This window comes from Phyllostomus discolor, chromosome 3 (genome assembly GCF_004126475.2).
Source record: "Phyllostomus discolor isolate MPI-MPIP mPhyDis1 chromosome 3, mPhyDis1.pri.v3, whole genome shotgun sequence".
In the NCBI taxonomy this organism is placed as follows: Eukaryota; Metazoa; Chordata; class Mammalia; order Chiroptera; family Phyllostomidae; genus Phyllostomus; species Phyllostomus discolor.
The window spans coordinates 42,782,325-42,796,160 of record NC_040905.2 but is presented as its reverse complement, the minus strand read 5'-3'; the positions used below and the strand labels follow the sequence as shown (position 1 = coordinate 42,796,160).

At 43.1% G+C, this 13,836-nt stretch overlaps 1 protein-coding gene across 3 annotated transcripts in view; it reads right to left on the bottom strand.

Moving 5' to 3' along the window:
* OCLN (occludin) overlaps positions 1-3,798 on the bottom strand; it is a 50,353-nt gene extending 46,555 nt beyond the window's left edge. Inside the window, exon 1 of one of the 3 annotated variants that reach the window (XM_036020376.1) lies at positions 3,452-3,798. The gene's annotated coding sequence lies outside the window, so the exon portion shown is untranslated. Of the gene's footprint in view, positions 1-2,164; positions 2,290-3,277; positions 3,376-3,451 lie in introns of those variants that run through there. The other 2 variants (XM_028522156.2, XM_036020377.1) reach the window with 2 other exon arrangements.
* Positions 3,799-13,836: the final 10,038 nt, after the last annotated feature.

Here is a 13,836-nt window from a genome sequence, read left to right as displayed (position 1 = left end):
GAGATACATCGATCCTAGGCATGTGCCCTGACTGGGAATCAAACCAACGACCTTTTGGTCAACAGGCTGGCACTCAATCCACTGAGCCACACCAGCCAGGGCTAAAATTAATAAAGGTCTTAAAAAATCATGCATTAACACAGGTGACTGGAAAAACAGGAGATGTCTGGCCTGGAGAACTCAACATTAAAAGGACCACTAAGGCTACCTTCAAATATGTAAAGAGCTTCAAATATGTCTTTGTAGTCCTAAAAATGGTTCTTTGAAAAAACTAAAAAATACCACAGATTCCTCTCAATGTTAGGAGGAATCTCCCTCACCCTCCAAAAACAACAACTAACAATTCCATCTCATGCCAATTATGCAAAACTTAAGTTTGATATTTTGGGGAGACTGGACGGGAGGACTTAAAAGGTCTCCTTTAAGGCAGTCTGTGGCTGCGCTTTAAGGCCACAGCCAAAGGAGAAAGAGAGCCAAGACACGACAAGCTGTTGCCCAAGGCCCAGCACAGCAAGTCACGACAGTGAAGGAACACAGGTTGAACAGCTAAGTAAGAGTCAGGGGCAAACAGTAGCAAACACTTACTGATATGTTAAGCTGAAAACCAGCTAATGTTAACACGCAACACAAGTTTTCCCCTTGAAAATGCTTAGTGATCAAAAGCTGTCTTAATTAAAAACAAAAAAGCTAAGTTGAAATTTAAGTCTGAAAATACTATGGCCCAAAATTATTCTTTAAAGCCAACTGTCAAAAGATTAAAAAAATAAACTTTATTATACGTAAGGCAGACTGTTCCTCTTCAATCACAGGCAGCAATAGTTCATTTGCTTTTAAGAAGTTTTTTAAGTGACCCTGATATGAAATGCTTCTGTTTAGGTTATAGGCACATCATTAGCAAACTGCCTAAAATTCTGAAATTCGGCAGATTTTGAAATAGATGAGCTCTGTGTCAGAAACTGTTTTTTTAATAAGCTCTCCAGATTAATTTTAAGCACACCATATATTTTGAGAATCATTGTCTAGAATAAAAGCAGCAATCCAAGGAAGGCCCGATCTTGTGAGTTTCCTGTCTAGTACACTCAGATCTTTACATGGCAGGTGCCAGTGGTTCAGGTCTCAGCTCAAACATCACCTCCTCAGAGATGCCTTCCCAGTCACACACTCCATCCACAACATGTTTTACTTTCACAGCAAGTTTCCCTCCTAACTAAAACTATTAGTATTTCTTTTCTTTTTTTTTTTTTTACTGCCACCATCTCCGCCCCACTTGGAATGTCAGCTTCACAAGCACTTAGATGTCTGTTTTGAGCATCACAGTCATTCCTTATCCCTGGTAAAAAGTATAATCTACCAATATATGACTTATAAAAACCAATAGTCCACATTACAGGCTGGGTTTCAATCCAGCACTGACCATACTCAAGTTCTTCACTCCTAACGCCCAGTAAATACAATCCTTTAAGTTCAACAAACATAATTAAGAGCATATAGTCTGAGGGGAAGAGACATAAGAGTGAAATACATAACCATGTGGGTATCACCTGGGAGCCTGTTAAAAATGCGGAATTCCAGGCCCCACTTCTGACCTATTAATCAGAATCTGTATTTTAATAAGATCCCCAGCTGATTCATACGACATTCAAGTCTAGGAAGGTAACTAGGTTTAAAGGTGTTTACACACTTTTAAAAAAGTTTTAATAAGGTCTGCCATTTAGAGTGGTTGACTAAATGATATAATGTACAAACACTTTTAGAACAGAGCCCCCAACACAGAAGGAACTGCCCATCATTCCCCTAAATCGCCTGGAAGTTGTCTAAATCTCACTATTCTCCTCTCCATCACCTAACAAAGGAGGCACCTAATAACTAAATAAATGCAAAACTACAAAAAAAAACCCCCACAAAATTGTCTGAGGACATACCCATTACTGTGGATCCACCATTTAAAATGTCTGTTTTTAAAAAATCAGAGAAAATAAAGATACAACGCAAAAGAAACTGTTATCGTTGGGAATGAGTAGTTTGAGAAATCTACCTCGTCTAGAAAGAACTAGTTTCAATCACAACAAGAATTGCCCGCAGTGCCTTAATGGTAAGGGTTTCTCTTTTCCCTTTTCCGGGGATTCCAATAATACACCCGTTGTGCGGAGGGCCGCTCACTAACCTGTAAGGCTGCCTCCTCCTCGCCCCAGGTCCTTTCCCAAGTGGGCAGTTTGCCCAGCCAGCCCCAGGGCCGGCCTGAGGATGGATGCCGCGGCTTCTCCTCCCGCTCAAGCGCCTCACCCAGGACACAAGGGGCTCGGAGTTGCTCTTCCAGCCCCAAGGTGCAGAGGCCATTTTGGCCCCTCGACCCACATTTCCCCCCCGCACACTTCCTCCGACAAAGGCAACATGTCTGCTGTCCTTCAAGGTCTCAAAACCCGGCTGCCCGGCCGGGGCAGGTTCGGGGTTCGCGCGCCTGGCCGCGCCCAGGAGCACCCCAGGCACGACGCGCTGCCAGAGCGAGGGCCGCCCCGAGGCCTCCGGTCACGGCTGAGAATCCGAGCGTGAGCAAATTCCCTCGAAGGACAGCTTCCCTCGAAATTAAAACCCCGTCCCCCCAGCTTCAATCCACGAGGGCTCACCCAACTCCCCCTAAGTGGACTCAAAATTCAGAATGGTCTGTCGGTGCCCACAGTCGCTCTAGGAATACAGTATTTCATGGGTTCAACCCGGCCACCCTCTCTCCCCGAGATACCCAAAGGGGTGGCGCGGGGGGCTGAAACGACGAGGTCTCCCGGGATCTAAGCCACCCGGCCAGCGAGCGCCCCTCTCGCTCCAGCTCCGGGACGCAGGACTCCAGAGGAGCTGGGCGCCGCGCTCCTCTCCCCGAGGACCCGCAGAACTGCAGCCGGGAAAGCAGAGCGCAGGGTTCTCACTGTTCACGAACCTGTCGCCCCTCTAAAAGCAAAGGTGCCCGCGCCGCCTGGGCACACTCATAGTAAAGCATTTCTCCCGAAGGAGCTGATCGGCACCTCCAAGTGGCCCTGGTGGCCCAGGGACGCAGCTTCAAGTTAGCCCAGCGCGGGCCCCCGTACCTCTCCGGTTCCCGCGAGTCGCAGCCCAGGGGCGAAACCACCACCGAAACTAGCCTGAGCGCCCTTCCCCCGCGCCTCCCCTACCAGACACGCTTGCCGCGGTCGTCCCCCCCGCCCACCCGGTGGCCTCCAACTCTCACCTACTCACTGCAGTCCCACCCAGCCCACCCAAGACGGTGGGAGCTGAGGAGCGCGCTCACCTGGCGGTCGCACCTGGCGCTCTGCGGACCGCAAGCCCAGAGCCAAGGACCGGGTTAGGGACCAGCCCCCCTCCTCCATCCACCCCCCTCCCGGACAGCCCGGCCCCTGGGCATGCGCAACAACGCCAAGGCAGTGCTGCGGGAGGTCCACGGCCCCGGCTGGGGGATCCCCACCTGCTGCTCGCCGCACGGGCTCCTCGGCGCTCTGGCCAGCTCTCCCCCGAGTCACTCTGTCTCCGCCTAAGGAAGAAGGAAGGGGGAGGCGAACGCTGGTGAGGAGGTGTGGTATGGCCGCCTCCTCCCTCGGCGACCCATTCACCTGAAACTTGGATGGGAGGGGGAAGGAAGAGGTGGAGAAGGAGGCGGGAAGAACCGGCCGGGCTCCGCACAGTCTTGGGGAGCGGGGAGTTAAAGGAAAAGCTCCACGGTTCAGGGGCAGAGACAAGGGACCCAGAGCAGAGGAAGGGCTAGGTCTCTGGGGGTCGTGGACCACCCTGGGGCGCGCTCAGAGCTCCGCGGGTTTCTGGTAGAAGAGCGGAGTGAGGTATATAGAAGCTTGTTTTCCTCCAGAAGAAGGAGGGGGCGGGGTGCTCAGCACTTGGGCAGGAAAAGCATGTCTTCTTACAATATTTTCGTGCTCCAAAATTTGGTTAAAAATTTGTTGGAAAGCAGCATCCAAATGTGGGAGATTTTCAAAAGTCATGCGTAAATTTACGAACTGTTTCTGAATGTCGGGATTTACAAAAAAGACCATTGCTCAGTGGTTAAGTGAAGGTGAAGTACCGTAGATACTGGTGTCAGTGAATTTGCCATGAAAATTAAGTACACACCACTGTATACATTACTGTCACTTAAGGTTCCTCTGTCCCCGTCCCCCCATTTCACTGCGGTATGATGGAGAATCTGGGGGGGAGGAGCTAAACAATTTTAATACTATCTTTGGCTATCAAAAAAAGCCGAGTTTTGCGTACTGTCTTCTCTTTCTTCATCTGGAGGCTTTTTCCGAAGGAGTGTTCACTGAGGAAAATTCGTAGTCTACCTTTAAGGGTGTATATACTTTTATATATGTATGTTGTATTTCAATATTTCAATGTTTCTTTTAATTAACACTCCAGAATGTGGCAATTTTAGTTCTTGCTGTTTACTGCATTGAAGGCTAGAGTGTAGGTTTCTGAAATCCTGATCCACTTTGTGTTCCAATCTGGAATGTCAGCATTGCTAATAAACTTCTACCCAGTCCCACCCACCTTCTCTGCCTTTAATTAAGTGGTTAGAGATGTAATTCTCCCATGCAATAGATCTTATTTATAATTCAATACTTAAGGAAGTAAAAGCAGTATACAAATATAAAATATTTAAAATGATGACAGTCTTAATGGGTAATTCATCTGATTGGCATTGTTTTTGTGGAAGTCACTGCTACAATTACTTTAATACGACTGTAGTCTTTGAATGATGCAGTTTAAATTGGTGGTGTTAACACTGGGGAAGTTAGGTTAATCCTCTTAATGTTCTCTGTCAGATTACTGAGATCTCCAAACATTCCACTCGGTTTATAATTAAACAAGGGAACATTTCCTAATACTCTCAGACTTATAAACACTTGTGTATTCTTTTTTAGTGTGCTTTGACATGTTCTGAAGAGAACTTAAGAGTTTTTCCCCTACTTTTAAAAATTGAAATGTTTCTTATACCATAAAGTTCACCCTTAATTTTAATGTGTACATACAAGTTAGTGGTTTTAGTACATTCACAAGGCTATAACTACCACTACTGCCTAAATCCAGAGTGTTTTCATCACCCTAAAAAGAAGCCATGTGTCCATCAGCGGTCACCCCCATTTCCCCTGGCCTCCAGACTCCGGCAACCACTCACCTGCTTTCTGTCTGCACTGATCCGCCCATTCTGGATGTTTTACGTGAATAAATAATATAATACATGTGTCTGGCTTCTTGCACTGAACATAATGTTTTCAAGATTCATTCATGTTGTAGTACTTAACCCATTTCTGTCTATGGCTAAATAAGATTCCATTGAATGGTACACTGCATTTTGCTTAAACCTTCATTGGTCAATGGACATTTGGGTTATTTCCCCTTTCAGCTATTATGAATAAAGCACAGGTACAAGTTTTTGTGTGGACATATGTTTCTTAATTCACTTGGGTAAATTTTTTAAATTCAACTTTTTATCCTTTTAAGAGACTAACTAATGCATATCATGTTATTTTTCTCTTATTGGTTTTTAGAGAGAGAGAGGAAGGGAGAAAGAGAATTGTTCCACTCATTTACACATTGATTGGTTGATTCTTGTATGTGCCCTGACAGGGACCGAACCCTCAACCTTGGTGAGTTGGGATGACACGCTAACCAACTGAGCTACCCAGCCAGGGCCACTGTTTTTCTTATCCCCACACCAAACCTAAACCCAAAGGTGTGTTGTGTTGGAATGGAAAGTGAGTTACCACGTTTCATTTGCTCTCCTTATTCATTCACTGAACAACAATTTTTTGAGTGACTATGCTGTACACAATAGTTACTGAAACCCCAAAAAATCTTGTCTTAGCAAAGCTTACTTTCCTATTAAATTCATATATATGGAATATTAGAAGTTATTAAGTTGAACTATACGGAATTAGAAATAATTGATCATTTTTAACTACAAAATGGCAATTTCATGTGGTTCAACTTAATACTAAGCTAAATTTCCATTGGAATGTTGTATGCCATTTTTATTCCATTCAGATTAATTTTCCGAATGATGCACACAAAATTGAAAAATCTAAAAACTGTGTTCTTTTAGCTATTGCCTAATAGTGTACATATCAGGTAGTAGTTGCAACATTCAGAAAGAAAATGCAACCTCAAAACCTAAATATAGCATCCTTCAATAGCAAAACAAAATTTGTTGGATGCTAAATGATGCCATGCTCAATGTATTAATGTTATATCATCATAAATTGTAGCAAAATTTTAATTTTATTAAGTATTCCTTCTTGGCAACTCACAATAGAATTACGGACTAGGATCCACTATTGAGCATTTGATGAAAATCCTCACGACTCAAAGGAAATATTTTCAGAGATATTATGATTAGAAATGTGTTGATTTTCTCTGCAGTCAAATGCAAGTTAAATTTTTTAAGAAACATTTTTTTTCTTCAGTTTTATATGTAAAGGAGAAACTTAAGAGCTCAGAATATGGTGTCAGAAATTTGGTTTCAATATCATGTTGCCATTTATTAGCTGGATAGGATTAATCCTTAAGGGAAGTTAAAGTACATAAGCCTCATTTTTCTCTACTGCCAATGTGGGATGATAATAAATAGGATTCCATTCATAACATGGTTGAGAGGCACGTGGACTGCTCACCCAAATAAACCATATGCTGGGCCACAAAACAAGTCTCGGTAAATTTACCAGATCACTGGCTGTAGCCCACCTGCCTCACACAGTCTCTGTCGCAGTGTTCTCCCACTCATACTTGTTGAATGAGCAGATGAATACGCCGTAGCCTGATTCGTGAATCCAGCATGCCTGTGGAGTCTTGTCCATCTCTCTGATAGTCTCCTGCCATTGTGAAAACAGCATATTCCTTAACAGCATTTCAAGGCTTACAACTCTAGTACTAGGTCTTGGAAGAGAAAAGAAAGGGGATTAGAATATTTCCGCTCTGCTTCACCTGCTTAATGAATGGATCCAAGGATTGCTCTTTGTTCAAGGGCAACTCAGTGTGGAGCTGCTGAGGGCCTGGCAGGAAGGGCCTGTAGCTTCCCCACCCAATCACAAGGTGGGACAGATTATGGAGGAGTTTATGGGGAAGTCACCAGGAAAGCAATGTCAGAGGAGATGATGAGTAAAGCTCTGTCTCCTCAATTCCTAAGTATTAAGCAAGATCCTCAAGGAGGAGCCGAGGTTAAACAGAGGCCCTGAACTGGAACGTCTTCAATAAGCGGAAGAACAGTCATTGTAGTCACCATCATTTACTCGGTATCCACGTGCCAGTGGCTGACTAAGTACTCCATAGACTTTTTTTTTGTCTTTACAACAATCTTTATGGTGTAATATTTTCCCCATTTCTGGGAAACTAAATCTCATAAAGGTTTGATCATTCACTCAAGACAGTCCACTAAGTTGTAGAGTCCAGATTCAAATGCACATTATCTAATTCCAGAATTAATGTTCTTAACTGTTTTACTGCTTTTTGTCTTTAAAAAAATATCCAAACTCCTTTAAACTACCCATAAAAAGAATTCAGAGTGCAGCCATAGAAAAAATAACCCTAAGAAAAAAAATGGAGATACAGTGGAGTGTTATGGATGAGAATGAACCAATGCAAGCACCTCCTAGCAACACAGTGAATCATTCAAACATAATATTGTACAAAATAAACAAGAAACACCAAAATGCAGTATGATTCCCTTTATATAAAGTTCAAAAGCAGGCAAAACTAAATTATATCATTCGAGGATAAGTAAGCAGTACAGATCACAAAAGAAAGTAAAGAAATTGTTATCATAAAAGTTAAGATAGTGGTGACCTGCAGGAGGAGCGAGGGTAGGGATGGAATGGGAAAGGAAGATGGAGATGCTTTGGCAGTGCTGGCAATGGTCTGTCTCCTACCCTGGATGCAGGCTACATGTCTGTTGGCTTTAGGACAACTTATTAAACTACACATTGTATGTACTTTTGTATAACTTTGTATGAATTTTCTATTTTATAGTAAGCAACTTATATAAAATAATAGAATTTAGAGACATTCTTAAGAGATGATTAGAGACCTGTGTCTAGGGGTTTTGTTTTGTGAACAATATTCCTCAAATGCCAGCAGAAAATAACTGTGGAATCACAGGAAGTCGAGGTCATCACTTGAAAAAGGAGCGGAAGGATTTCGATCTGGGACAAAATATTGCCAAAATTGTAAGGATGATGCAGAGAAAAGGGTAGGACTGATTTGTAAAGGGAATCAGCTGTAGTCATTTCCACTGCTTGTGGAAAGCTGGCCTCGAAGGCTTTTTCAGCCACTGGCTTCCTGAAGCTTTTAAGTTCAAAAAAGGTAAGAGGAAAAACTAAACATTAACCAAATACTGCCAATAATATGTTCTCATATCTAATTTTAACTTCATGGGTCTCTTTACTTCCTGTGTCCCCAAACTGTAAAATGCACTAATAATAATCTGGTAAGTTATCAACAAGGAATCCTAACCCTAGAAAAATCACTTGAACTTGGCTAGTATGCAATGGATAGACTAAGCAGATCACAAACTTACCTTGACATTCTGTTTGTTATGAGGTACAGTTCTTTCATTCCTTAGAGGGGCTTCCACATGGCAGCTTTGCTGATTTTATTCAGATTTTCTTTAGGAAAAAACTTTAGGAACCTACAAAGAGAAATTCAGTGTAGCTCCTCAAATTGTTAACAGCAAATGGCACCAGATGTTAGACCTCAGTCCTTGAGTTCCAGCAAGGAAAGAATTCAGAGTCAAGACTCAAATACAAGCAAAAGTTTATTTAGACAGTCAAAGAGCCCTGACTGGTATGGCTCAGTTAGTTGGGTGTCGTTCTGCAAAGCAAAAGGTCGCCGGTTCCATCCCCAGTCAGGGCACATGCCTGGGTTGCAGGTTTGGTCCCCAGCTGGGGAGCATACAAGAAGCAACTGATCACTAAAAGGTAGTGTAAAAAGAAATACAATGAAGATTAAATATAAAAAAATAAATACATTTAAAACCAAGTATTTATGTCCTAAAAAAAAGAAGCAACCAATCAATGTTTCTCCCTCTCTTTCTCCCTCCCTTCCCCTCTCTCTAAAAATAAATAAAATTTTAAAAAAGAAAGTCAAAGAGGTAGAAGAAGTGAGCCAATTGGTCTGTGTGGGCTCAGGAAACAAATTACAGAGGCAAAGATAGGACCGTTTGAACTTATGAGAAAGAAACCAAAGGAATGCATCTTGAAGAAAGAAATAGAGAGAAAAGACACAGCATGCTCCAGAGAGAGAGCAAGAACTGTGCGGGAGTCCTTCATCTTAAGGTCTTTATCTGGAGGTTTCAAGGGAGGATCTCAATAGAATATTCATTAGCTTTCCAGGTGTGTCCAGTCCTTTCAGGGTCATGGTCTCTACTGATTGGTTGGTGCCAGGGCAGGGGGTCATTAGTCATTGCAGCTGGTCCTGATGTCAGCCATGGTGTCACCCCACCTGGCCTTGCTGCTTTTCTGGACCTGGAGCTGACACACAACTGAGGCCTAGATGTTCTCCCTAGGGCTTACTTAATGCTTAAGGGAGTGGTCATGCAAGGGGGGTGGGGGGGATTGTGTGGGATGGGAGTCCCCTCAGGCTATTCTCCGGCCCCCTTGTTCCTCCTTTAAAAAAGTCTAGCACATGACTAGTGACGTGCCAGGGGAAGAAAGGTTGCCCCGGGAGCAAAGTCCCACCTTACAACTGTCTAGTTGTTAGTTTTTAGGGACCCGGGGCTTGCCACCCTGGTGACCTTGCATCCCTGGCTTATGGTTCCTACTCTGCTCCTGTCTGTCTCACTGCCTACAACATCAAAGTGTTGACGCTAACCCACACAGAGTGTGGTCAGTGTGGCACACTTGTGAATTGTATATGAAAAGGAATACTTGTTCAGTCACAAAATGTTTACTCCATATCTGGTGTGTACAGAACCCTGACCTATCTAAGCCCTGGAGATACAGTGGAGTCCAGACAGATGGGGTCCCATGTGGAGGTTTACATCCGAGTTGGGAGAAGACAGGCAACAAAGATGACTGCACTGAGAATGAACAAGATAATTTCACATGGCGATAAGTGAGTGACCTGAAGAAGCCAAACAGGCTACAGGAGCAGAGAGGGCTGGCTGAGGTGCAGTTGTGGGAGCTGCCTCAGGTGGAGAGATCACTGGTGGCTGCTCTGAAGAGATAACATTTGAGCTGAGACTGCTGAAGAGGAAAAGCCGGCCATGCAAAGCTCTGGGCCAAGAACACTGTAAGGCAAAATCTAGTGTCATTTTGGAGATTCAACATACAGGAGGCCAGAAGAAGGGGAGAGGACAGCAGGTGGCATCTGAGGGAGGCAGGAGCCAGATCCTGGGTGCTGTGCCACCTGAGGGTGTATCTTCTTCTAACTGCACTGGGAAAGTTTGGGGTGGTTAGGCCTTCATAAGCATGAGTTTGTATGTTCAATTTTGTGGTATTTTAGGGGTCAACCTAGAAATTTTCCTGTGTTTTAAAATAATGTTTTTGTCACACTTGAGTATTTATTTTTAAAGTTTGTAGCTTCTGCATGGAAAGGATTAAACCTGAGGAAGAGAGCCAAGGTGACCTGAAACCCCATCGATAGCATCTCTGAGAAATGTAAATGACTCCTGTTCATCTTCCCCCGTGACTCCTCATTAGAGAGACTGCCTGACGGTAGCAGATGCAGAGGGGCTGGAAAGGGAGGCGGTAAGAGAAGCTCTGCCACAGCACATGTTATTTTAATTTTCATGATTTTTTCTATTTTTGCTAAAATTTCTCAATGAACAAGCATACATGATGTTTGATGATCAGGAAAAAGATATAGTTTCCCTTTTTCCTAACTCACTATGTCAGAAAATTCAAACTTATAGAAAAGCTGTTAAAATAACACTATGTGAACTCTATCCTTCACTTAAATTCACCATTTGTTAACATGGTCCACATCTGCTTCTGTCTCACACACAGTGTGTTCTGCTTGTGTCTCACACACAATGTGTTCAGTACACAGTATGTTCTTTTTGCTCAAGCATTTATACACAAACATTTATATTCTTTTGGTTCAAACACTTAACAGTAATTTGCAGATATGATGATGCTTCACCCCTACATACTTCAGCAAGTATCCCGAGAACCAAGACGTTCTCCTATGTGTCCACTGTCTTAACTTGTGCTGCTGTACCAGAATGCCACAGACTGTGTGGTTTGTAAACAAAAGAAGCTTATTTCTCACAGTTTTGGAGGATAGAGGTCTGAGATCAGGTCCTGGTGAGAGCCCTCTTCTGGGATACCCATAGCAGTTTTCTCCTTCTGTGGGGGAGGGGACAAGAGAGCTCTCTGGGCCCTTTCACTAGTGCACTAGTCCCATTCATGGGAGCCCCCCTCACCATGACCTGATAACCTCCTCAAAGGTGCCCACCTCCTAACATCATCGCATTGGGGGTAAGGATTTCAACATGTGAGTTGCGGGAGGGGGCACAAACATTCAGTCCATACTAACCACCACAATGTTAACATACCCTCCCAAAATGATGAGCAATATAAATCTTATGTAATACATAGCACATGTTCACACTGCACCAATTGTCCTAAAAATGCCTTTTATGGTTTGTTGTGTTTTTGAGTCCAGGAGCCAGTCACGGATTATTCTTTGCATTTCATTGGCATGTCTCTTTAGTGTCCTTAATTCTTGAACAGTTCCATTGCCATTTTTGAAAAGGATCTGGTCCAGTTGTCCTGTTGAGTGTCCCACGGTCTGGATTTGCTTGCCCCTACTCCCCAATTACATTTAGAGGAAACACTGTTGGCAAGAATGCTACATAAGTGATGTCGTGGACTTCGTCCTGTATCATGTCAGGAGGCTGATACTACAGATCAAGTTGTCCTGGGAGGAGGGATGCTAAGTTTGAACCAGATGGTACCCTCCAGATATCCCTTGTCCCTCTATAATTAATCACTATCCCATGGGGTGGTACTTCGGTTCTGTGTGATCATTTTATTCCCGAACAACCATTCATCTCATGAAAGCTTTTCGTGTCCATTGCTGATTTCTGCCTGACTCGAATATTGCATCTGTTGGTACATAACAATTTTTTCAAACACTATTAAATATTAGTATCAACACTATCTAGTACTATCAAAAAAAAAACCAAAAAGCCCTGTCTGGGTAACTCAATTGGGGTTGGAGCATCGTCTGATACACCAAGGTCTCGGGTTTGATCCCTGGTTGGGACACATACAAGAAGCAACCAATGAGTGCATCAGTGAGTGGAGCAGCAGATCTCTCTCTCTCTATCTCTCTCTCTCTAATCAATAAATTTAAAAAAGAGGGAAATTAACAAAAAAATTTTAAGTGTGAGAAAAAGAAGGTGGAAAACATTCTAATCCATTAAAACATCGACCTTACATGAAAACATTTTCCTTTAGATGAGACAATTTCTTTCTGTTTTGCCTTTAAGGAGTCACTCGCCTACATTATGCAGGTGAATCCACTCACCTGCATAATGTGGGTGTTATTATTTACTAAGGTGACATGGGGAGAAAGTAAAGCATACTTTTGCACAGCACACTTCCCTTACGTAGTCTAGATGAGGTGTACACTCATGAAAATAAGAAATAATAAAAGGACAGATAAGTGCTGGGTGAGTGGTAGAGATAAGAATACTCCCTTTTCTGACTAAGTCAAACTGCTCACCTGGCTGCCCACATGCTCCTCCTATTCTTGCCTCTGTGGCTTGACTTTTCCTGACACTAATTCCTCTACTGCAAATGTTCTCCTACCTTTGTGTCCCCAGGTTCATATATTAAACTATGCCAGTGCTTCAGGACTGAGCTACCACCTCTTTTCAAAAACAATAACAACAAACCTTCTTCAATCTCTCTTCTCTAAGAAGTGGCTTCTCCCAATTCTGTACATATTCCAAGATCAATTTACCCAATCTTTTGACTGTCTGGTGTTAAATCACTTTCTAACTTGGATTACATATGTGTGTGGGACCTCCTCCTAGACTGCACACTGTGAGGGTGAGCTCCCCTGATCTACCTGGGCTCACTACGGGCCCCCTTCTCTGCTACTTTGCGCTTCTGTTACTTTACATGAGTAAGTGAACAATCATCACTGCTTCAATAAACTATCCCTCAGGTATACTGGAGTTGAATCATGCTGGTCACAATCCTGATGAGAAACTCTAGTCTTGCCCTTGGTACTTCTTTTTTTCAAACATGTTCCATACAGGAGTAGGTTAACGAGGAAGTTTCCTTTACTCCCTTCCTCTAGACAGAAGGAAAAAAATAACAGGAAACCAACCCACAGTAAACAATGAAGATGAATATCAAATATTTGTTCCTTTCTGTACAAGAGGAGCTGTGCAAAATACTAGGTCATCATAGCAGCACTTGAAAGAATCAAAGTTGTTTTGAGTTTTAAGAATTTCCAGTACAGCGATTTGGCTGTTTTTATGTGAAGGAAGTAAAGTTAAAATAGAGCCTTTTAACGGAATAGTCCAAGTATCCACGATCATCACCTGGAAGCTATGCTATTACCAAACTTGTGATCCAGGCAGCCTGGTCCCTGCTGTGGCCAGACAACTTGCTTCCTTAACTGTTCCTACCCGCACACGGCACATTGTAAGAAAAGAAAGAGAAGACACTGTTCACTGAGTAACTTCTGGGTCACTGCAATATCACGAGTTAAATATTATCTCCATTTTATAGATAAGAACACTGAGTTTCATAGATAATAACAACTCGATTCATGTTACGCAGTAAGAAAGGATAAAACTGAGATTTTACAATACATATCTTTCTGCCCTGACTGGTATGGCTCAGCTGG